Source organism: Diceros bicornis, chromosome 23 (assembly GCF_020826845.1).
Source record: "Diceros bicornis minor isolate mBicDic1 chromosome 23, mDicBic1.mat.cur, whole genome shotgun sequence".
In the NCBI taxonomy this organism is placed as follows: domain Eukaryota; kingdom Metazoa; phylum Chordata; class Mammalia; order Perissodactyla; family Rhinocerotidae; genus Diceros; species Diceros bicornis.
In genome coordinates this window covers 47,296,299-47,319,570 of record NC_080762.1, presented here as the reverse complement: position 1 = coordinate 47,319,570, position 23,272 = coordinate 47,296,299, and the positions used below count along the sequence as shown (strand labels likewise).

The following is a 23,272-nucleotide window of genomic DNA, read 5'->3' as shown; positions in this document are numbered from 1 at the left end:
TATTGAAAGAAATAATTAATAGTTTTGTACATATAATGAAATTGTTTCCTTTTGTTGTTTTTTTTTATTTCCCTTTCCAAAATAGTAGTTTCTATTGGAATGAAATGGTTGGATCAACCCTAAACAATTTATTTAGAAAAATAGTTCCAAAACATATACTGGTATTTGGGAAAAGTCTTTACTTTATCCTGTGATTATGTCCGGACTTACTGGACACAAAGTAAAAAGATAACATAGCAATTATTTGTTTAATTTAGGTTATACAGACAACTGAAGAGGACATTGCAGGGAACTCCGAACCCAAATTACCTAGTTTCAGAATACCTTTCAGAATACCTACATTAAACACCTAACAGCCACATCTCCTGTGTACTTGTTGCTGTGTTAACAAGACCAACACATTTAAAAGCTTGACAGCCTCAGGGTTAAGGGGTAAAATTAATTCACTGCTAGCTCTTTTATTCATTTACATACACTGCTGTGGAACTATCTCCTTCCACCCAAGTCACAATCAGTATTTTCTACGAAAACAATACATTTATATCACAAATTTGTTTTGAGGGAGCAAATTAATCTGTGAAGTATGGCAGAGATAATGCTATGTGTACACCAAACCATTACTTTCTCCTTTTGGACACAGAGAGTGGCTCATTTCCCAACCGTGTGACTAATTCTGGCCAGTGGGGAGGGAGTGGGAGTGGTGTGCACTCCTCTAGGCTCAGCTTTCAAAACCTCTCACACAATCTCTTAGGCTCTCCTCTCCACTGCGATCCTGGACATGCATGACCCAGATGAATTAGCCACGAGGTGAAGCCACTTGGGTTTTGAGCTGTGGCTTGGAACTCCCTACCCCTCCAGTCCCAGAGAATCACTCACTATAATTTCAGTGAGACAGGAATTTTTTTGTGTGTTTAAGCCATAGAGATTTGCAGGCATAATGTTTTTCAATAGCAGCTACCCGGCTAATATATGGATTACAGTAACGCAGCCTGTTCTAACTTTTGGGAAGGCAAAATGGGGTTGCGCTTTAAAGTAGAGATATAATTTGCACGGAGTAGATTCACAAAATATGCATTTTTCTTTGAGGTAAGTTTAAATATTCAACATTTGACTTTAAGTCAGTTTAAACTGTATCAATGGTTAAATGTAAAGTTTTCTTAAGGATGTGTTTTGCGCACTAAAAAATCTTTTGTGAGGCTTTCTTTAGCTTTAAAATTATTATTTGAGTTATTGAAGTTACAAATCCAAAACATAGTTTTTCCTTAAGATTTTAAGTTTAGATTGCAACCTTATTATTTTATTTATAAGTTCAGTAAATGTTCAGCTCTCACTTTTAAGAGACTTTGAATAACTTACAAACTTGCTAATAAAATTCCTTTAAATATATTAAATGGCATACGTACATTTAATACATTTGATTTCTTTTTTGAGGGTTATCTCAATTATTTGACTTAAAACTTTCCCAAGTACTGAGATAACTCATATTTCTAATAATTTAAACTTACAAATATGATGAGAATTAATTTACCTTAAATGTTATAACACTATATAAATTTAGTAAAATTTCAACTTAAAATCACAAGTTTAAGGCAGTTAATTATTCATTCTAAATTGAAAATTTTAAAAACTGACTTGTTTAACAGGTAAAATTTTCTTATATATTGTAAGTATATAAGTTATTAAATATGTACATATTCTTTAACAGAAAAAATGTTAATACTGTGTATTTGACTCTTGTAAACATTTTAATACTTGATTACAAACCATCCTAAACTTAGAAGACCCCAACCTACTAAAAAAAACAATTATCTTTTACCAAGAAAATTTTAGGGCATCCTTTCTTACCCTATTGGGGTTGTATGATGACCAGAAATGCTTCTAGATTCTTGATGGGGTGACACCAACGGGTTTATAGCAGGGACAGCTTCATAATTTGACTCTTTAAGGTGGTCTTGTAGCCTTCTTTGCAGTCTTCATCCCTAGTGAACTCAGAGAAGGCTGTTTATTTGACTCTTAAGTTTAAATGGATGTCTAAGCTTTTATTCTTTTATTTTCTTCCCATCTATAGGACTATACAAGTGAGATCCAGTTCAGTTGTGGAAATTTCTCGTGGCTTAGATGAATCTCAACTTCCAAGGTCTTTCTATGACAGTAGCATCAAACCAGAGGTGACCCGTATGCAGGTCCTCGCTGATGGGATTGGTAAATGTGGATTAAGCCTATTCACTACATGCTCAGACTGAGAAATCTGCCCCTACATTTGGAGACGCCTACATTTTGAATCACATGAAGCATTGCATTTCCAGCAGTATAATGACCTGTCGATAGAGCCCACACCACTGAACCATCCCACACACTTGTCTTCAACTGGAACCTGAAGATTTGTCCAAAGCTGTTTTGCAATCATCTAGTCTAATTCAGCTGTTTTACAGAAGATAAAAATGAAACTAACAGAGGCAAGTGTCCAGCATACAGCACTGGCTACGGGCAAAGCCAATACTTTCTCCATCAACTTCTGAGTCTAGGTCATTGCTCTTGCCCAGCAAAGCTTTGGGCAAACTTAAGATGTTCAAGAGTCAAGAACCACAGGAGAGAGAGAGGCAGGTATATAACCTCTCTACCTCAGAAGGAGGACACTGTCCCACCTCTGCCAGATCAGCCAGCTCCCGAGCATGGAAGCTGCAGGAGCGCCCCTCCCTGTCTCTCTCACAGCATCTCTGCCAAGCTCCACTGCCAGTGAACTTATTGCTCTGCAATGAGACCCTCAGAGCTGTTCAATAATGCTAGAACTTCAACTGCAAAAATTTCTGATGTCGAAGTTTATTACTGCTGAACAGATACCACTGCAGTGAGTGCACAAAAGTTCAATTTCAAAGCAGAAATTTCTAAGATATTCGTTAAGGGTTAAAAGAAAGAGAGAAAAAGAAACAAAGCTGTTTCACTTTCCCAGATGACTGACACCACCAGAGATTACTTCAGGGAAAAAAATATTCTTGAACTGTAATGACTTCAGTTCTCAAACCCAAAGTTGAGAGAGATCCCACAGTTATTAAAGTTAATAAATCAGAGAGAAAGAGAGAGAGAGATCCTACACGCAAATCTGGACAGCTTTTGCATTTTTCTGCACACAGACTTAAAGGGTTTCTCTCTCCATTCCGTCGCCCTTCCTTTACCTCATCCGCCATGGGTATCTTAAAAACAGCAAAGACACTCGTGGGACGCACAGTTCTATGAGATGTAATTATGGTACCTTATTTTTAAGAGTTTAAAAGTGCATCTTTATGGCCTTATGCAGCCACAGTTAACTTTTATATGTTTGATTGACATAAAACATGCATTGGAGTAAAACATTTCCTCGAACTGTAGAAATGTGGAGATTTTAGTCACTCTGCTTTCCCCTCCTCCAAGCGGCGTCCCCTCCATTCTTCCTGTCCCTCCTCATTTGTTTAGTAACATTGATCTGCCTGAGTTAGCAGAAGGCAGTTGGTGACCCCAAAACAGCTCTTCTGGTTGTTGTAAAAGCTAAAATGAACTGAAATAAAGTACATGTGGTTCATGAGCTACACATGCATGTGGAACTCAGAAGGCCCAGCATTGACAGATCATTTTAAAGGTGATCTTTCATACATAGAGGTTGACATCGTCCCAGTTTGACTTTTGATTTTTTTTTAGTGAAATGGTTGCCTTTCTCTCTCAGAAGAGGTGTTCTGTATGGCTGATATAAATACTTCTAAAGTTTTACAGGGTGACTAAAACCCTACAGGGATAAACCAGGCTGTCAACTTTCCTGAGATTTTTGGCTAGAACCCCACATGTTGGCTAAAGGCTTCAGGGCACGATCCTCTTCTTAGAAAAAGGCTTTCTATCCAGAGACCATAAATATGCGTGTATATAGAGGAACGTATGTTCACCTATTCTTGCAAAATAATGGAAAGTCCAGACTCTAAGAGAAATTCAAAGTAAGCTTATCTTTAGCTATATTTTAATTTTTACTAGAGTATAACTTCATTAATATTGTCAAACAAACAAATAAGCATTGACTATCGTTCCTTGGATATTGCCTCAGATTCCTTAAACAAGACTGGCTATTTCATGGCGCAGCCCACTTGTTAGAGCAGAAAGAGTTCTGAGTTGGAAAAGAGAAAGTTCTCTGACATATTTTAAACTAGTAATTTAAATTTCAATGACCTCTCTGTTGGTAATAAGGGTTTTTTCTGATGATTTCCAAAAAAAATTTACCTCAAACACTCTCTTCAAGTATACTGAAATATCTGTGTAAGTGTTTACTGAAAGTGGCCCCAGCAGCCCCGACCCTCTTTCTTCAGGTTCTCCTGACCAGATGTCTATTTTCAGTTACTGTGTGTAGCCACTAATAACTCTTCCCTCGGGTGACTGAGAAAGCATGGTGGCCCAGCTAATTTATTTTACCTCCCCATTTTCCCACAAGTAGACCAGGAATTGTTGCCAATTAGTCAACAGGGATTTGCTAAGTGCCCACAGAGTAAAAGTGGTGTACTACAGTGAATCTTCTGGTCAGTTCATCCCGAGAAAACATGCAGAGGTTTAACACAGAAAACCCCAGCTTCCCAGTGTTTAGATTCCCAAGTCCTTCAGGCTTCTAGAACAATTCCAGGCCCAGAAATAGCCAGAAAAATGAACAAACACCTCTTGTGAAGCAGTCCTGAATTTTCAGTCACTAATAAGTGACAGCAGAGAGGAGCCAAAGTCCAGACACACTGTGATTGGTCAGTTCATGACTCCTGTGGAAGGGAGCATTATGATTGGCTTGCACATGTTATAAAAGACCATGCTGGGGCCGGCCCGGTGGCGCAAGCGGTTAAGTGCGCGCGCTCCGCTGCGGCGGCCCGGGGTTCGCTGGTTCGGATCCCGAGCGCGCACCGACGTACTGCTTGGCAGGCCATGCTGTGGTGGCGTCCCATATAAAGTGGAGGAGGATGGGCACGGATGTTAGCCCAGGGCCGTCTTCCTCAGCAAAAAAAAAAAAAAAGAGGAGGATTGGCGGATGTTAGCACAGGGCTGATCGCCTCACAAAAAAAAAAAAAAAAAGACCATGCTGCAGCTCCCACCACTGCTCTTTGCTAGTAACAGGCGGGAAACAGAAGAAGTGAGAAATGTAAAATGCAGAGAGAAGAAAGGAAGAAAGGAGAGCAGGAGGAATCTCATTAAATTCCCATTCAGCTAGATGATAGTTTGAGATTATTAATAATCGGATTTTTTCTCCTTGTATTTATCCCTGTCTCCTTGCACTTGTCCGTGAAGTTCGCAAGCTCTTTTCCTCATTGCCATTTCTTTAGGGAAGAGCAGACAGCAGAGGTAGTCAGCAAGAGTCTCTAGATTTGTTTTTAGAAAGCTAAACCCATTTTTCTTTATATTCTTTTAGCTATGGTTTCAAAAAGGTTCAGGAGTGAAAATCTTCTGCCAGACAAAACAGCAGTTGAACATTACACACACACACACACACACACACACACACGTGCCCCAGATTGTGCAGGAGGGAGAGGTCTGTGGTTCCCAAGCAAGGGGGACCAAGGGCTCTTCTTCAGGGCAAAAGCCCACGAGGAGGAGGACTAGCTCTGGAGTGCATCCAGGATGACCACAGGAACTGGGTCCCTGGCCTTGTCAAAGAAGACCACATCCTAAACTTGGCACAAAAGTAGAACACCAGTGTGCTCCAGGCTCTGCTGTTGGCTTAGATGTAGAGGATATCAGTGATACTCATGAGACCTGGAGACCAGTGGTCCATACTGCCTTCCTCATTCTTCAGGCAACATGCAACTTCAGATATGAGTGGGTCCAATGCCAACTGGGTTGAAGTTTACTACAGGCCAGGTAGTGAGACTTGGAGTCAGAAATTAATGTGCATTATTGCAAATAAAGTTAGATTTCTTACATACGTGAGTTTAGAGAATGAGATTCATGGCTTCTACACTCACAAACAACCCTACATGATAAGTAATATTATTTCTATTTTATAGACTGGGAAATCTAAGTGAGAAGTTAAGTAGCTTGCATAAGGTTATGCCATTAGTAAGTGACGGCACTGGTATTTGAAGACAGGGGAGAGGATTGCAGAAGCCAGCAGCTTGCTGATTAGAAAAAAATAGAACAGCAAGCATTTCTTCAGGAAAGCTCAGAAAGTGGAGATAAAGAAATCCAGTGTCCCGAAGGACCGAAGAAACTCTCAAGATTAGGGGAAAAAGTCCCAATAGTGACCAGAAGCCCTTAAGGGCATGTGTTAGCCCTGCTAAAGATAAGAACCATGGGGCAGGGGATCTGTTATGATGCAATGACAGCAATGTACTAAAAAATGCAGTTAGAATCTGGCTCCATCAGCAAACCAAGGCCAATATATAGAACGCTGGTGCGAGCTGTTGGAGCCGCCTGCAGTCCAATAGGGTCTCTTAGTGAAGGTAGAATCTATTTTTAATGGTGCCGCAATTCAAAGCACGTTGATAGCAACAATGAAGGAAATAATTTGATTTTCTAGAGGGTGAAAAGGAAAACCTAAAAGTAGTTTGCTTCACCTTTGACTTAGCTTCGTAGCAAGACACGGCTTTAGTACGCTGACCAGAAGGAGATTCATCTGCCGGACTTCACTCAATCTTAATAAGAACAAGAGAAATGTACCACTCCTCCTTCCCATGAAAAGAAAGGAAAAGGAAGAAGGAAGGAAGGAAGGAAGGGAGGGAGGGAGGAAGGAAGGAAGGAAGGAAAGGAGAGAAGGAGGGAGGGAGGGAAGGTGGGAGGGCGGAGGGAAGGGAGGAAAAGAAAAGGAAAAAGATTTTCCACCAAGTCCTTTGTCAAGTTCCAGAATTTCTTCAGAGATTCATAACCTTTTAACTCTTTGTACCCACATATCACTGATAATCACAGCAGCGATCAGAAAAAGATTAAACTACATTTAATGAACACTGTTAAGATAGTGGTAATTCTCATGCATTACTGGGCCTGTGTAAATTGGTAAAAATATATTCTGTAAAGCACATTGACAATATGTATCCAGAATTTTAAACAATGCTCACATTCTCTGACTCAGAATTTTATTTCTTGGAATCTATCTAAGATTTTTAAAAAAGCTACATTCATGAAGATCAACAACAGCACTATTTATAAATTGAAAATTGGCACTTAAATATTATATATTCAACCATAGGGAAATTAAGTAATTCGTTGTAATATTTTGATGTTGACTAAAATTACAAAGCCCATATAAAACATGGAAAATTATTCTTCTTATAAAGTCCAGTGAAAAATCAGTATAAAGTTTTTATTTACATTTTGATTATAACTATGTTAAAAATACATATGCATGTGAGAAAAGACAGGGAGAAGATAAACTAGCACTGCAAAATGCTAACTGTGATTGTTCTGAATGAGGATACTATACATAATTGGTTTTTTTCTTTAGTATTTTCAGTTTTCAAAAGTTAATTATAGGTTTTAAGATATTCTATCTCCTATAAGATATATCAATTTAGGGAATAAAGCTTAAACTAAATTTTCATGAAAACTAAATTTAATACTAAAATGAATTCAGGTAAATGTTTATCATAATTTACGATGATTTTTATTTTTAAATATGTTACATTTTCAGAATTGAGGGGATTGATCTTAAATAAATAAGATTGTCTAGAATGACTCTCACATGTTACACCTAACCAATTTTTTACTAAAAGGCAATAGAAAAAAGTCACATTTCTCTACTAACTGTAATTGCTATGAACTTTAATTGCTATAAACACATGAACATATGTTGCAAGTGCGTGCAAATCTGGGATTTGCCACATTGATTTATACTTTTATTTCTTTTTTAGTATTTCCAGTTTTTTGCCTTACAAAAAAGTCTCTAAAGGAATATGGAAGCCAGATTCAAACATGTAAATATTACCTGAGATCTGGATACACAAAATAAAACCCTAACAAGAATTTTTCACCCAGATTTCTTTCAAATAAAGAAATTATTGAATACATAGGATATCTGAGTTTAAAGACCTTAAAATTGATGATTTGTAAAAGTAGATGTAAAGTTCGTCCTGCATTCTTGTTCCCATTAAGATTTAAATAACTGATAATGCTTATCTTTAAAATGCATTTACTTCTTGGAGAACTTTTATTTTTTGACAGTGAAGGAACTCTTACACCATAGAAATGAATCTTTAGTAGTACAGTCTCAGCAATCAGCCAGTCCGATGGTGGGAGAATTTGAGGCTGAATAGAAGTTCTTTGGAGTTCTGAAATTATGTGCTCAAGATACTCATTGATTTACTCTCTGCCTAATGCTGCTGGTGGCTATTTCCATGTACACAGCTACAGCTCAGATTCACTACACGTCAGCACAAATGTGTCCAATGTTTGAGTTTGGAGCTTTTGGGAAACTTATCCAACCCAATGTTACGAAGACTAAAACCCATCTGCGCAACATTTGGAAAGGACTATTTGTTTTGTAGGTTGGTAACTAATAGACATGACCTCATAATCATCTTTCTGCATGCCCACCTTCTGTCTCAGTTTGGTAATATTATTCATAAAGAGCCCAATTCTTCACTTAGAATATCTGACAGAGAGAGGAACCTAATAGACACTATGAAGTGAATAAGCGAGTTGGAATAGTTTTTTTGACTAGATAATTGAGAACATTACCCTGGAGTGACTAAGTAATCAGGCAAAGAAAACTGATGACCTTCAATTCTCTGGCTATTTGTTGGTTTTTCCAGTCTCACACCTCAGACTGGCCAGGGTTATGTCCTCAATAGAGTTTCCAATAAATAAAAGGGTCACAAAAACTGATAGACAAGAAGATTGAAATTATTGGCTAAAGTACTGTCTGGGTTTCATAATAATCACTTTCTCCAGGATGGTATCAGGTCCGTATTCCATTACCACCGATAAGAGTTCACTACATAAATAGTTTATGAGTTTGTCAAATGCCTTTGTAGGTTGTAGGTGTTTGTATGTGTGTGTGTGTGTTTGCCAATGTTCATGCCCTCCTAGGTAAAGGCTATGTTTGTCTCACCTACTGTACTCGGTGCTTTTGGAACTTCTGCAAATAAAGTCCAGATTTGGGATGGTGACGATGACGATGAAGATGGTGATCTTCTACGTTAATATTCTTCAAGAGTCCATAAGAACAGTCACAGCAGTGGAGATGTATAGTTTAAACGCCTTGAACGTTGTGCAGGTAGGTAATTGTCTAGGGTATACACCTGGGAGCAAAATGACTGGGTTGTAGGGTGTGTGTATCATATTCTTTATTGGCAACAACAAATTGTTCTCCATAGTTATTGTGTCAACGAACACATCACCCAGACAATTCCTATTTCTTTATCTCGTCATCATTATTCTCAGACTTTTAAATTTTTGCCCATCTGTTAAGTATGAAATGGTGTCTTATTTTATTTTGCATTTTCCTGATGACTTCTGAAGTTGACTATTTATTCTTATAGTATGGGTTTTTTACATTTCTTCTTCTGTGAATTTTTCATTGGGTTGTTTGGCTATTTTTTAAAAGTTGTCTCTAGGAAAAATCTTTGTATATTCTTGATATTAATATTGATACAACATAATTGCTTTTATGTTGTAAACATATTTTCCCAATCTAATGCTTATCTTTTCACTTATTGTAACTTTTGTGATATACAATTTTTATTTTAATATAGTCATTTTAATCAGTCTCTACTTGCTTCTATTTTTTTATGTCTTATTTAAGTGATTTCTTCCTAGTCAGCATCATAAAGATTTTCTTATTTTTTCTCTAAAGATGTTCAAGTTTTGTTTTTCACATTTAGGTCTTTTATCCACCTAAATTAATTTTTATGTATGCTGTGGATCGAGGATCTAATTTACATTTTCCTATATCAATGGCCAGTCGTCCCAGTACAATTTATTAAATAGTCTGACTTTTCCCTACTCCTTTGTAATGCCAGATCTGTCACAAAATGAGTTTCCATAAATGCATGGGTCTATTTCTCAGCTCTCTCTCAGTCTCATTGGCCTATTTGTCTTCCTGTGCACCAACACCACACTGTTTCAATTAGTGTCTTGCAGTGTAATTCTTGACTCCTTTGTCTGTTTTTTTCTCAATTTTTATTGCTTATTCTGTGCCCTTTATTCTTCCATATAAATTTTAAAATAAACTTTTCAAGTTTCACAAAAATCTCTTTTGAAATTTTAATAGGAATTACATTAATTTATAGACAAAATGTGAAAAAGTTGATGTATTTGTAATATAGATTCTTTCTAGTATCCTGCTCTATTTATTTAAGTCTTTTATGTCTTACAATAACGTTTTATTATTTTCTCGATAAAGGTCTTGCATATTCTTTGTTAGATATGTTATGAGATACTTTGTAGTTTCTGTTCCTTAGAATATCGAGTTACTCTGACGTCATCAATATTGGTGACCAGTGCGAGGTTCTTGGAATGTCAGATGATCAAAGTCCCTGTGGACTATACTGTGACTTCGAGCAGTTAACAAAGCTCTGGGGCAAGCCAGTGAATGTGTACTGCTCTCCACCTCTTTGCTGCAGAACCCTCTGAGTGCCCTTCAGGCCTCGCTGTGCTACAATTTATCAAAGCTGCTAGGTCATTTTTGGTAGTTTCCTATTCCCTCATTTCAAAGTTTGTCATTTTGTAACCCATGGCTGAAAATATCAATATCTGAAGTCTCTGTTTCTATTATCTATCTTTTCTGCATCTTTGTGCCCATGATGCCTCGTCTAATTGTCTACTTAGTTATTTTTGACCGTGAGCTATTCATTTTCTTTGGGGAATTAATTGTGGCAATCTTTGAAACCTAGGATTAAAGTTCGATCTTCCAGGCAAGATTTAGTTTTGCTTCTACATGGCTCCAACAATCACACTACTTGAACGTGTGGGACGACTTTAAATTTACAGCTTGAAGTTTTTGGATTGTCAGTGATGTGAATAGGGGCTGAAAATCCAAATGAAGAGAAATTATTAATACAACTCCTTAATGAATTTTATTTCCACACCTTACTTTGTACAGGAATAAAGCAACTTTCCCTGAGTGTGGCCAGGTGGAGAAATTTATTTCTCATTCATCATTTCATCATAAAGGCAGCCTTTCAAAGTCCAAGCTTTAAGGGCAGAGGATCTCCTATTAGCCTTCTTCCTTGAGGACCATCCCCAAAATTAATGAAAATAAAAGTGCAAATCACCCAGGTTTGAGAGATAACCTCAAAGCAAAACCTGCTTCAATACTCCACTTATCTCTGGGGTTAGATTTTGGCCTCATAAGTCTTGATTATATTTTCAGCCTTTCGATGCTTTTAAGAAAACAAAATTTAGATACTTCATATAGAACTTTTAGATTTTCCTCCAATGAGAGGAACAATCTGGGTACCTTGTCAGGTATGTCACAAGATACAAAAGTGTACTCAAATTTTTAACTTGCCTACTTCAGTCAACAAAATCTAACATTACACTATATCTTGATAATCTTTACAAGCATTCTCAGAATGTTCAAACTCTTCTATTCTCCTTCCTATATTTCTTCTTGTTGTTGCCTCTCCTTCTACCTATTTGCCCCTGTATTAGTTTTCTATTGCTGCTGTAACAAATTGCCACACTTTTAGTAGCTTAAAACAATACAAATTTATATTATTTTACAGTTCTATAATTCAGAAGCTCAACACAACACTCTCCAGGCTAAAATAAAGGTGTTAGCAGGGCTACATTCTTCTCTGGAGAGTCTGGGAAAGAATGTTTTCTTACTTTTTCCAGCCTCTAGCGGCTACCCTTATTCCTTGGCTCACATTTCCCTTTCTCTCTCATCAAAGCTAGCTATGGCTTTGAAGCGTGTGGGTCCTTCTCACATTGCATCTCTCTGTGACTTTTCTACTATTGTTGCATCTCTTTCTCTCACGGAACCTAGGAAAGGACCTCAGCTTGTAATGACTCATATGATTAGATCAGGCACACCCAAATAATCCAGGATAATCTCATCTCGTGGACCCTAACCCTAATCACATCTGCAAAGTCTCTTTTGCCGTGTAAGGTAACATATTCACTGGTTCCTGGAACTAGGACATTTGGAGGAGAAGGGTGGCATTATTCTGCCCACTGAATCCCTAGTCAATATTTTTTATTCTTATTGTTAATAATACTCGATGCTTACTTAGATTTACCAATATACTTTTCAAGTTCTTTGCTCATTGTTGCTTCTCCATTTCCACATTCTTTCTTTTTGGCTTAAAAGTTATCTTCCTTGAGAAGTATATCTTTTATTGATTATCTTAGCAAAGGTCTATAAATAGTCTTTTAAATCCATCTAAAGCTATTTTTTTTTGTAATATCCTTGCTTAAATGATGATTTACCAGATTATAGAATTCTAGACTGACTCTTGTTTTTCCTCAACATTATTAATATATTATTCCACTGGACTCTAGCATCTATTGTTGCCCATGAGAAGTCAGCTGTCAATCCAGCTGTACTCCCTTGTATGTAATTAATTTTTATCACTGGGAGCTTTTAAGAATTTTTTCTTTGTGGTTGATATTCCTCAAATTTATTATGATAAATTTAGATGTGAATTTGTTTGTATTTATCCTGCTCAAGACTCAGTATATTGCATCAAGTTGGAGACTCATATCTTTCCTCAATTTTGCAAACCTACATGTTTTCTTTACTTCAAATATTGTATCTTCCTATTGTTATAATTTTCTCCTTTCAGAAACCTTTATAGTTGTATGTTGGACCTTACTATTCTATCCTCAAGTCTTTTATCCTCTCATATTTTCCATCTCTTTTACTCTCATATTTTCCATCTCTTTTACTCTCTGCCTACATTCTGAGTAATTTTCTCTTGTCTATTTTTCAATTCACTAATTCTTTCTTTAGTTGTGTCTAATCTCTAATACATTTAATATCCTAATTCCTAGTACCTCCAGTTCCAGTGAGCTCTTAATTTTAAAATACTAAAGCTTATATTTTAGAAATACTTTTTTTGTCATAGTATTTGTTCTTCCCTACAGTTTCTATGTCTTTTACCTCTATGCAGAAGCTTTATTTACCTCTTAACCTTCCTTAATCCTCTCTATTTAAAGGACTCACTAGTTTAACTGTCATTCTCAATTTCTTCTTTAAACCATTCTTACTCAAGCCATGGAACTCACTAAATATTTATGGCCAATGCTGTATAATCTCTGGTTTGCCTATGCATGTTCCTTCCTATCAGTTAAATTGTAGGCTTACTGTGTTCATTTCTAAAACTGATTATGTCTGTAACATTTTATCATGTATTTGGGTAAATTGTTGTTAGTGCCATCGAGTTGATTCTGACTCCTAGTGACCCTGTGTACAGTAGAACAGAACCCTGCCCAGTCTTTTGTGCCATCCTCTCACCTTCCAGTCCTATATCAGGCAACACTATGCTGCTGTTCAGGGTTTTCATGGCCAACTGTTTCAGAAGTGGGTGGCCAGTTCCTTCTTCCTGCTCTGTCTTAGTCTGGAAGCTCCACTGAAAACTATCCACTATGGGTGACTCTGCTAGTATTTGAAATACCTGTGGCACAGGTTTCAACATCAGAGCAACATGCAGCCACCACAGTATAACAACTGGCAGATGGGTAGTGTGGTTCCCTGACTGGGAAGTGAACCCAGGCTGTGGTGGTGAGAATGCAAAATCTTAACCACTAGATCACCAGGGCTGGCTATGTAAGTAAATTAAATATCAATAAATTAATGAAACATAGATATGAAAATAAAGTTCTTTATTCTCTGAAAACTAAGTTTAAATCTTTGAAAGATTCAATAAAACTAAATTGCAAAACTAATCTTGTTGAGTTAGATATATGCAAATAACTCAAAGATGTGGAAAATTTATAAAAATCTAGAATGCTTCTTCCCTCAAATACTTAGTAATTGCAATTGTAGTTAAATTTCACCCAGCTCTAAATAAATGGAACTTGGGAGTCTTGATAAAGTATTATTAGTAAAGTATCCACAAGAAAAACCATGAGGAACTTCAACCAACTCATCTCAAAAGCCCCAAGCCTCCATGAAAAGACTGGCAAATGAGTGTGTATTAAAGTCAAATAAAATTTTTAATATATAGATACATATGATTTCTGATTTTATCTAACTTTTTAAATGAACCAAACAACCTTTGGTTCCAATTATGTCAAATAAGAAAGCTCTTTACTTTTTTAAAAATTATTTTTTATATTATCCACCATTCATGGGTTATGATTCTTGTTTGTGGTATCTTCAGACTCTCTCTCATGGTAGAGTATTTCCATGTGGGTATGGGTGTGGATGTGGGTGTGGGTGTGGGTGTGTGTGCATGCACTTTGTGGCAGTATGATGTGTCCTAAGTGGTGGAAATAATACTGTAGAGTAGCACATTTGCCTGTCCTGGAGTCCTAAATATGTCAACAGTTCCAAACAAGTTCTTATTTTAAATTATCTGCTTGGACTCCCTGCATCACAGTAATATCATTCTCCAGTTAGAAGAAGCTCAGTAGAAGAACGTCAGGGGCCAGTCCAGTGGCATAGTGGTTAAGTTCGTGTGTTCTGCTTTGGCAGCCCAGGGTTCACAGGTTCAGATCCCAGGCACAGACTTACGCACCACTTATCAAGCCATGCTGTGGCAGGCATCCCACATATAAAGTAGAGGAAGATGGGCACAGATGTTAGCCCAGGGCCAATCTTCCTCAGCAAACAACAGAGGATTGGCAACAGATGTTAGCTCAGGGCTGATCTTCTTCACAAAAAAAAGGATATCAAATGCTGCATGCTGGGCCCAAAGAAATGTTTCCAGCAGTTTAGGCCCAATGAAAAAGGATTTTTAAGGATCTCAATAAACTAATCTCTCAAGAAATAGAAAGATGATAAATAGATGATAGATAGATAGATAGATAGATAGATAGATGATAGGTAATACTTTGTAAAGTACAAAAGCAAGTATTAAAGGAAAAAAAACAATGAATTTCCTACATTTCAGAAGAAATGGGTCATGGTCAACATGAATACCTGTTTAATAAAGAAAAATCATTACACTTATTTTTATTAAAATAGTTGATATCTGTATAACAAAATACTTTACAGCGTATATATATATAATATTCTCCTTTCCTAACTACTAGCATGACATAACATTATTACAATGTATAGACCTGCATCAAGCACCCAGCCTGTGACAACTCTTTCACAAGTTTTTCTGTAAGACCATGCAGTTTGAAAAATATTTCCCAGATATTTCTAGAAGGACTTGCATAGATATCTCCACATAATTTTCATGACAAGAAGTTCATAATTAGATGCTGTTGTGTGTTGATGAGAGCACTATAGATTGTTTAGAATAAAAAATACAGGAATTGTGCTAATGCCAGCCTGAGACCCGTATGCCATCGGGTCCATTCGTTGTGCTTCTCCTGCTCTGCATTACAGAATGGGGAGGTGAGGGGTGGTGAAGCAAGGGAGGTGGAGTGCTGGTCCTTGCTGATCATGTTCTTAGCTTCCATATAAACTGGCTTCCAAAAGGGTTTGTGGCCAATGGGAAGCATAGCTAGAGATAGGAGGAAGGGATAGTCCAGAGTACGTCTTCTCTTCTTTTCTGCCTCTGCTGGTGGCTCTGCAATGGCTATGGCTCCAACTCCTGATCCTCACCATGGGCTATATTAATACCCCCTCCTTCACGTCTTCAGCCTATAAGTAGTAATAGCTTCTCGCTATTGCTAAACTTTGGTTACCTCACCATCACCTGTTTAAATTCTCAGATTCTCCATCACCTGTGTAATCAATCCCTACAATAAATCCCCTCTGTTGTAAATATTCCAAATTCCTTGTTTTCCTGGTTAGTTTGTGATTGATACAAGGATTAAGTTACAGTGTCCAAACTCTAGAATTTAAAAATATTTTTTGCTGAGGGCATTCTTGAATATTTATCTAAAATCATACTGCATTTATGGGCTGGAAAACAATATGTAGTTTCACTCTTAATATTTTAGCTCTTAAAATATGCTATTTGGTGTTGTTTACTCATTAATTCATAGAATCCTACAGAACATCATTTTGATTATAATTAAGATTTAAAGAAATTAATTAGGTTGTATGGATAGTCAGATAACTCCAAAATTTTTTAAGTAAGATGATACATATTTAAGTACAGAGCTGACCGCCAATATTGTGATGATGTGTATGTAGTAGGTGCTAAAAATTAATTGTTGATTCATTTCAGTATCAATCGATACAAACTAATCTGAAGAATAAATTGCTATGTACATTCTTACCCCTTCTTGTATGCCATATGTCACTTTACAAAGGACACCATTTCATAGAGCCAGCTCTATCAGAAGTGTATGATATGGGGCAGGGGGGTGAGAATGTGTAACTGAGTTTCTGAATAATCCAATGTCATTCTTTATTTTAAATTTTCTCTTAAAAAATTTTTTTACTAGAGTCACTCAGATAGTGAAATTGATGGTTTTAAATTTTTTCTTCTTTCATATCTCCTACAAAATCTCTCATGGAGATACTAGTTAAAATGTAACATTCTAAAGCCCTATCTCCAGAGGAGTGAAAAAGAACAGAAAGGGAATCACTGCCGGACTTTTGAATAATGAGGCGCTGACTGTAAACACATGCCCAGACCCACCAAGCTGCTCTGGGTTCATCCCTGGACAGAAGCTTCAAGGCTAGTTGCTGATGGCTGCAGAATTTAATTTGTGTTCTTAAGATTTAAACACTGTGTTTTCAAGAGTTCTGGAACAGAAGTAAAAATGTCCCCATACTCATATACCCAAGAGAAACAATACTGACACAAGAAAAATGAATATCCAATGATATGTTGGCCATTCAAAACATTGCATCTTCTGAAAATGGAAATATTTGATAAAAGAAGCAACTCTGGTGATGTACTATACTGGTCACAAGGAAAAGTATGGTTATTTTTGGGTGTCTCCTAAATAATGGTATAACAAGGCCAACTAATCTTTGACTCACTACAGCAGAGACTATTCCTGTGGGAAAGCACATTTTAGAGCAATGAGATAACAAAAAGGGGAAAGCAATTAGCTCTTTGTTCTTCTGCCATCTAGAAATAGCTAGTTGAACAGCCACATTAAGTACAATCTTGGGTAGATAAAGAAGATGACTAATAGGAGAGCAGTGTTATTTGGCGGCCTGGTGTTTAATCCACAAAGTGGTGTCAATATTGGTCATGTAATCATATAATCATCCTAGTAGATGGGTGATCTGAATTCATCAGAGCAAAAGTAGAGTTTTGCTTATCTGTGGTCCTGGATTCTCTGATCCAGCTACCTTACCCTGTTCCAATATATCTGAACAGTGGCCAGGTGTCCATTTCACTCTGAAGCATGTTGATGTAGCCATGGACATTATCGTCCTTCCCACAAGTAAGGCTCAGCAATGCCTAGAGGAATGATCTCAGCAGATCTTAAAACCCTTGTACCTAGCAGTACTCAGTCAACTTAATTGAGTAACATTAAGCTTTTTTTAAAAAGCGGTTTTTTAGAGTAAAGACATGATGGAGAAGAAATGTGATGTAAGGCATATAATGAAGCCCTATATTACATACTGCCTCCTCTGGCCCCATTGCAAGTTCCCCTTCACACTCTGTTTCCACTGATGAGGTCTCCTGGCCAAAGAACCCTTCTTATCAACGGGACCAGGCACAGTGCCTACTTAGTCCTGAATAGTGGGTCTCAGTTCCCTGCCAGTCTGAGGAATTAGTCAAACAAGCCAGTTACAACCTCCTGTGGAAACCAGAGGGCACCTCACCCTCTTGATACTCCTACAGCCATTGGTCGTTCACTCCATTCCTGAGTGTAGCCCTCATGTGGTCCTGCATGGCGTGTGGTGTCCTCCTCCTCAAGGCTGGGAGGATGTGTGACTAACAAATGGCTGTTGATCTCATCCATCCAGTGTTAAGTGTTGTGTGGTCAGTCATCCCCATAATCCTGAGGTGGGAATCCTCTCACCAACAGGGTGAATAGGATGTGATGAAAACAAGAGAGTCAAAGTTCATAGTTCTGTCAAGCTGATAAAAACATTCCAGCATTGAGATTATATTCTGGATAGAAGACTAAGTTTTTATGTGATCCGATAACAAACTTGCTTTCATAACTCTCTGAAGGTCTGTCTTCATAATTTATGATAATAATTACTACTACTACTAATGCCATTTATTTATTTATATGTCAGACACATACATCATTCTATCTAATATTTACCCCCATTTTACAGCTAAAGAAATTGAGACAGAGAGAAGTTAAAATAACTTGTTCACAGGGTTAGTAAATGGCAGAATCAGGAATAAACCTAATTTGTCATTTTGTTTGTCTTTTACCTTCAGAGCTTTGGTGCTTAACCACAAGATTCTACCACCACTGTCATTTGCTGTAATCATCATAATTGTCAGTGAAGTTCCATAGAACCTCCAAATCATGATTAGAACTCATGAAGAGTTGTTAAAAACCACTAGTAGGGGCCAGCCTGGTGGCATAACAGTTAAGTATGCACTCTCCAATTTGGCAGCCCAAGGTTCACAGGTTCAGATCCTGGGCACGCACTGATGCACCGCTTGTCAAGCCGTCCTGTGGCGGCATCCCATATAAAGTAGAGGATGATGGGCAAGGATGTTAGCCCAGGGCCAATCTTCCTCAGCAAAAAGAGAAGGATTGTCAGTGGATGTTAGCTCAGGCCTGATCTTCCTCACAAAAAAAATAAAATAAAATAAAAACCACTAGTAAATGGGAAACCACTTAAATTCAATTGAATTAGTGAATACTTACAATGTGACAAAATACTGAGCACAATATATGATTGTTAAATTTAATTATTGATTTCTTATTAAGTGCTCTTATGTCTACAATTGGAAGGATACCTTACCCAGTCAAATAAAACCTCCAAGCAGGATCAATAAATATATGTGGAATGAAAGAGTGAAACTAGTATTCTTGGTTAATAATGTACAAACTAGTATTTAAATGGCCAAAAGTGCTCTAAAATTTACATTGAAAATGTTGGCAAATGAGAGTATAAAAATACAAAAAGTTAAAGATAAAAGGAAAACAATTAGTATCATATTTAATCTCTAACATATTTTTAAAATGATTCTAACGCTAAAACATTTTCTCTAGAGACTCTCTTGAATTCCCCATCCCGGGGTTTTGTTTGGAATTTGAACTTTGTAACAAACAGAATTTCTTTCATAGAGTTAGCAATTTAGAAAACAAAGTAAATGTTATTGCTTAGATGGTACGGTTTATTTCACACGGAACCAGGCAAATGAAGAATGAAAACTTCTGTTTCTTCACTTTTATACGTGAAAGATGCACCATGGAAAAGTGTGCCAGCTATATTTTCAGTCCCACATACACTTCATGGCCATAGTCACTTTTCCAACAGTTTCTGAAGTAGAACCTACCTGTCTTTCTTTGATACAGTCTATAATACCTTATCTATTTCTTTAAGAGGAAAACATCCAGGCATTTTGTTGTATACCCATTAATAACTAAAATAATGTGGGTGTGTCATTGCCCACTTGCTGTTGGTTGGCTGGTTTCATAGCCTTCTTGACCTTCTTGATCAAGAAGGAAGCCTTCTTCTTGATGTGGCTTCCATATCACTAAGACTCTGTTGCTGTTCAGATTAGAGTGTCTCCTCACTTGGTGTGTGAACAGGTCATGCACATGAGGCAATACTTGTGCACAAAAGTGATTTTCAAGATAAATAACAACCACTACAACACAGGCACCCACTGAGCAGGAAGGGCAATGGGGTAGAGGCCTGAGCCATTAATTCTTTATTTGCTGGATTATAGGGAGGTCCATTGGGTCCCAAGAAAAAAGACAGAGATACACATGGGGGGATTGGTGTATGGTGTAGTGGATATTTTCCATCTGGTTCAGAGTTATTTCAATATTTTAACAAGAAATGTAGCTATGCTTGTGCATTCTCAGGGCATATCATCCCTAAATGTGTATGTATATAATATGCATGTATTCACAAAAGAGTTGAAGCGGCTTTTCAAGTATCTGAAAAAATTTTTTTTACAACATTTATAAAGAAAAAGTCTCCCACGACTACAGGACCTTATCTTCATTAGTTGTACACCAGAACTCTTCAGTGAGCCACACTGACAAATGAGTACTGATGAGGGACCTTATTCAAGATGGTTTTAAAAGTTAATAGAAAGAAATTTTCAAATGTTTTGATGTGGTTTCTTTTGGAGGAGACCTTTTTGGGATAAGAAAAGTGAATTAGAAAAAAACTATTGATGTTCTTTTCATCTTCATCATAATTGATTCTACCTGTGCATCATTTGGGGTCCAGTTTCCTATATATATTTGTAATGTGGGTTTCATTTCCATAAAATGGGAACATAATAAATATAGGGTTTACTAATGATTGTTTTATGTGGCTGCCAATCTGCCAAGTAGCATTCTTAATTACTGCCAGGAAACTAGGCATTTTCCAAACATATGCTTTAGATTTAAGACTAATATGTCATGTCAGCCCTCTCTACTGGACTGATGGGAGCCCAGTGGGACTTCAGAGTGTCTGCTTTGGTGGGTGACTTTTGGTTAGATAAAAGCACTAATAGGAGGAGATAGAGCAAAGCATCAAAAGTTTCTGAAAGCAAATCCTACAAAGAAATACATCAAAGAGTTATGTTTTCATTATAAACTGATATTTTTACTAGACAAGGATAAAGATCGATCTTCTTCTAGAAGCCATGGAATAAAGGAAACCAGACCCTAACCTAAATTAATGAACCTAATTGCAAGGCTCTTGTCTTCTTTGAACAACATAACCAGGAGTTTTGCCTCAAAATTAAAAAAAAAAAAAGTATATGTGGCTTTTTCATTAGCCTGTGCAAACCCGGTATGTTCCATCAAAGAATTTATTCCATGACTTGGAAAAAAGGAAACTGAAAATCAAAAAGATCTGGTCCAAATGAGCTATATTTCTAATGTTCCCCTCAGAAACGTTTTTCAAGTCCATGGAAATACCTTTCGATAGTTTTAGTTTGCTCATCCAGCACGTACTTTGCTTGTGATCCAAGTTCCCTAAGTTTGGCCAAAGAGCTAAGATACCTGTTACGTACACATGTAAGCATGAAACAATTCATTATTGACATGAAAGTATATTTTGTTGTTCTGAATTGTTTTTTTTAGAAAAATACATTTAGTGTGGAATACCTGAATTCTGCCTTTGGATGTTCAAGTGCTATTTTTATAGGCCTTAGAAGAGGTGGTAGTTTTTCTTGAATTCTCTTGTCTAGTTGGGTAGTTTTTTGTTAGATTTAGCAATGATTTACCAGTCTTTACTTTCGGTTGTTTTTTTTAAACTTGAGTATTGTTATTAATTCAGAGAACTCAATGCAGGTATGTTTGATTTTAATATTTCGTTAAAGTGGGAACTATTTGAGAGCCACGTTACCAATGTAACTTCCGTAATGACAAGGTCAAATGCAAAAATGTACATAGGGCATTTGCTGGGCATCAGTTCCTGTTAAACAGTTCATGCAGCCTTCTTGAGAATTGGAGAATTGGAGCCATTCTTGAGAATGATACATACAGTATTTCCTTTTCTCCATCAAATGCATTGCATCTGCAGCCATTACTTTAGAAATGGTATTTGCATACATCAATGGCATAAATATGACTTTACTATTTAAGTGGAAGGAAACATCAACAGCTACAGATGATGATGCATATTCTGAAGAGAAAAGAAAAACTGTTTAATGGTAGAAAAACTTTAAGGCTCAAGACCAAGTAAAAGACTTGGAATTCAGTATTGCCTGTATTTGTCCCCTATTTACGATTGCCAATGAATGTATTGAGCAGTAATTCAGTCTGATGAATTACATTTAACATCTGATGCTCAGATTTAATAAACTACCCAATATCATTTAATAAACAGTATATGAGATGATGATGAGGATATATGTAAAGACATTGTGCTTCCTGCCCCTGGAGACCAGGATTGAGTTGAGAAATGTCAGGCGAAAATTAATATGTTATTGCAAATTTTTTTCTTGACAATTGAGACATTATAAGAGGAAAAAGAATTGCATGGAAAATATTTATTGACAAAACCAAGGAATTTCAAAAATCCTCAGATGACACTGACCAACATGATTTTGTTTTCTTCTTCCTCTTCCTCCTCTTCCTCTTCCTCTCCTCTCTCTTTCTTCTCCTTCCTTTTAGAATTCTGGGAATATTAATGAAAGGGCTTAGAAAATAAATCTCCTCAAATTAAAATGTTTGCAAATAAGACATAGCCTATCTGCCAACCTGCCTGAGGAATTTGACAGAGCTCCGGGGACAGGTGTGGGAAATTTTCTCAAGTGTTACTGCAAACACCAGCACAGAAGAAAAACTAACTCCTCCCCCAACACATTGTTTCAGGTCTTGCTTTCTGACAGCATTTCCCAAGTATGTTTTTGTTAACAGGGTCAATATCTCTCCATACCTCACTCAAGGAAAAAGACTCCTGATGAAAGAATTTCAGGAAACACCATATAAACGAAATGAAATTGTTGTACTTTTTATTTATTTATTGGTTGATTGATTGGTTTGCTTAATAGTAAGACCTTCCTTTAGCAAGTGTGAATAATTCTCTCAAATAACGTACTATTTATAATTCTCAAATCTCGAATGAAAAGAACACAGGCTTTGTGGGTTTCAGTCTGAGTTTGAGTCTTTAAGACCCTGGGCGGGTTTCCTAACCTTTCTCCTTTGTCTTTTAATATGTAAAATGGGTGCTCGCTTTGGCGGCACATATATTAAAATTGGAACGATACAGAGAAGATTAGCATGGCCCCTGCGTGAGGATGACACGCAAATTCGTGAAGCATTCCATATTTTGGACCTGAGTTTACCCCAGTGCACAGTTTGCAGCTCCATGCAAGCACAGTTCACCTACAGGTTCGATGTTGTGTTTGACAGAAAGGAAACTGGTGCCAGGAGATGGAATAAAGGGAGAAAAATTAAAAAAAAAAAATACGTAAAATGGGCATGGCGGTAGCTTCATAACATCACCATGAGAAGCAAACGGGATAATGCATGCAAAGTGCTAGCGCAGTACCTGGCACTTGGGCAGCCTTCAATGAATAGGATGATGATTCTGGTGGATGTTAACCCTCGCAGTGCCCATTAATCCTTACACACAAGGCAATACTCCATGGGATTGGTGCCTGGCAACCTTGATAGAGGAGTATCCTCTGTTCAAAAGAAAATTGTCAGGGATGACACTGATCTT

General features: G+C 37.1%; 1 non-coding gene across 1 annotated transcript; it reads left to right on the top strand.

Moving 5' to 3' along the window:
• Positions 1–22,772: 22,772 nt before the first annotated feature.
• On the top strand, positions 22,773–22,879 carry LOC131420709 (U6 spliceosomal RNA). Its single transcript, XR_009223628.1, has one exon. It is a non-coding gene; the product is annotated as a U6 spliceosomal RNA (small nuclear RNA).
• The last annotated feature ends 393 nt before the right edge of the window (positions 22,880–23,272 follow it).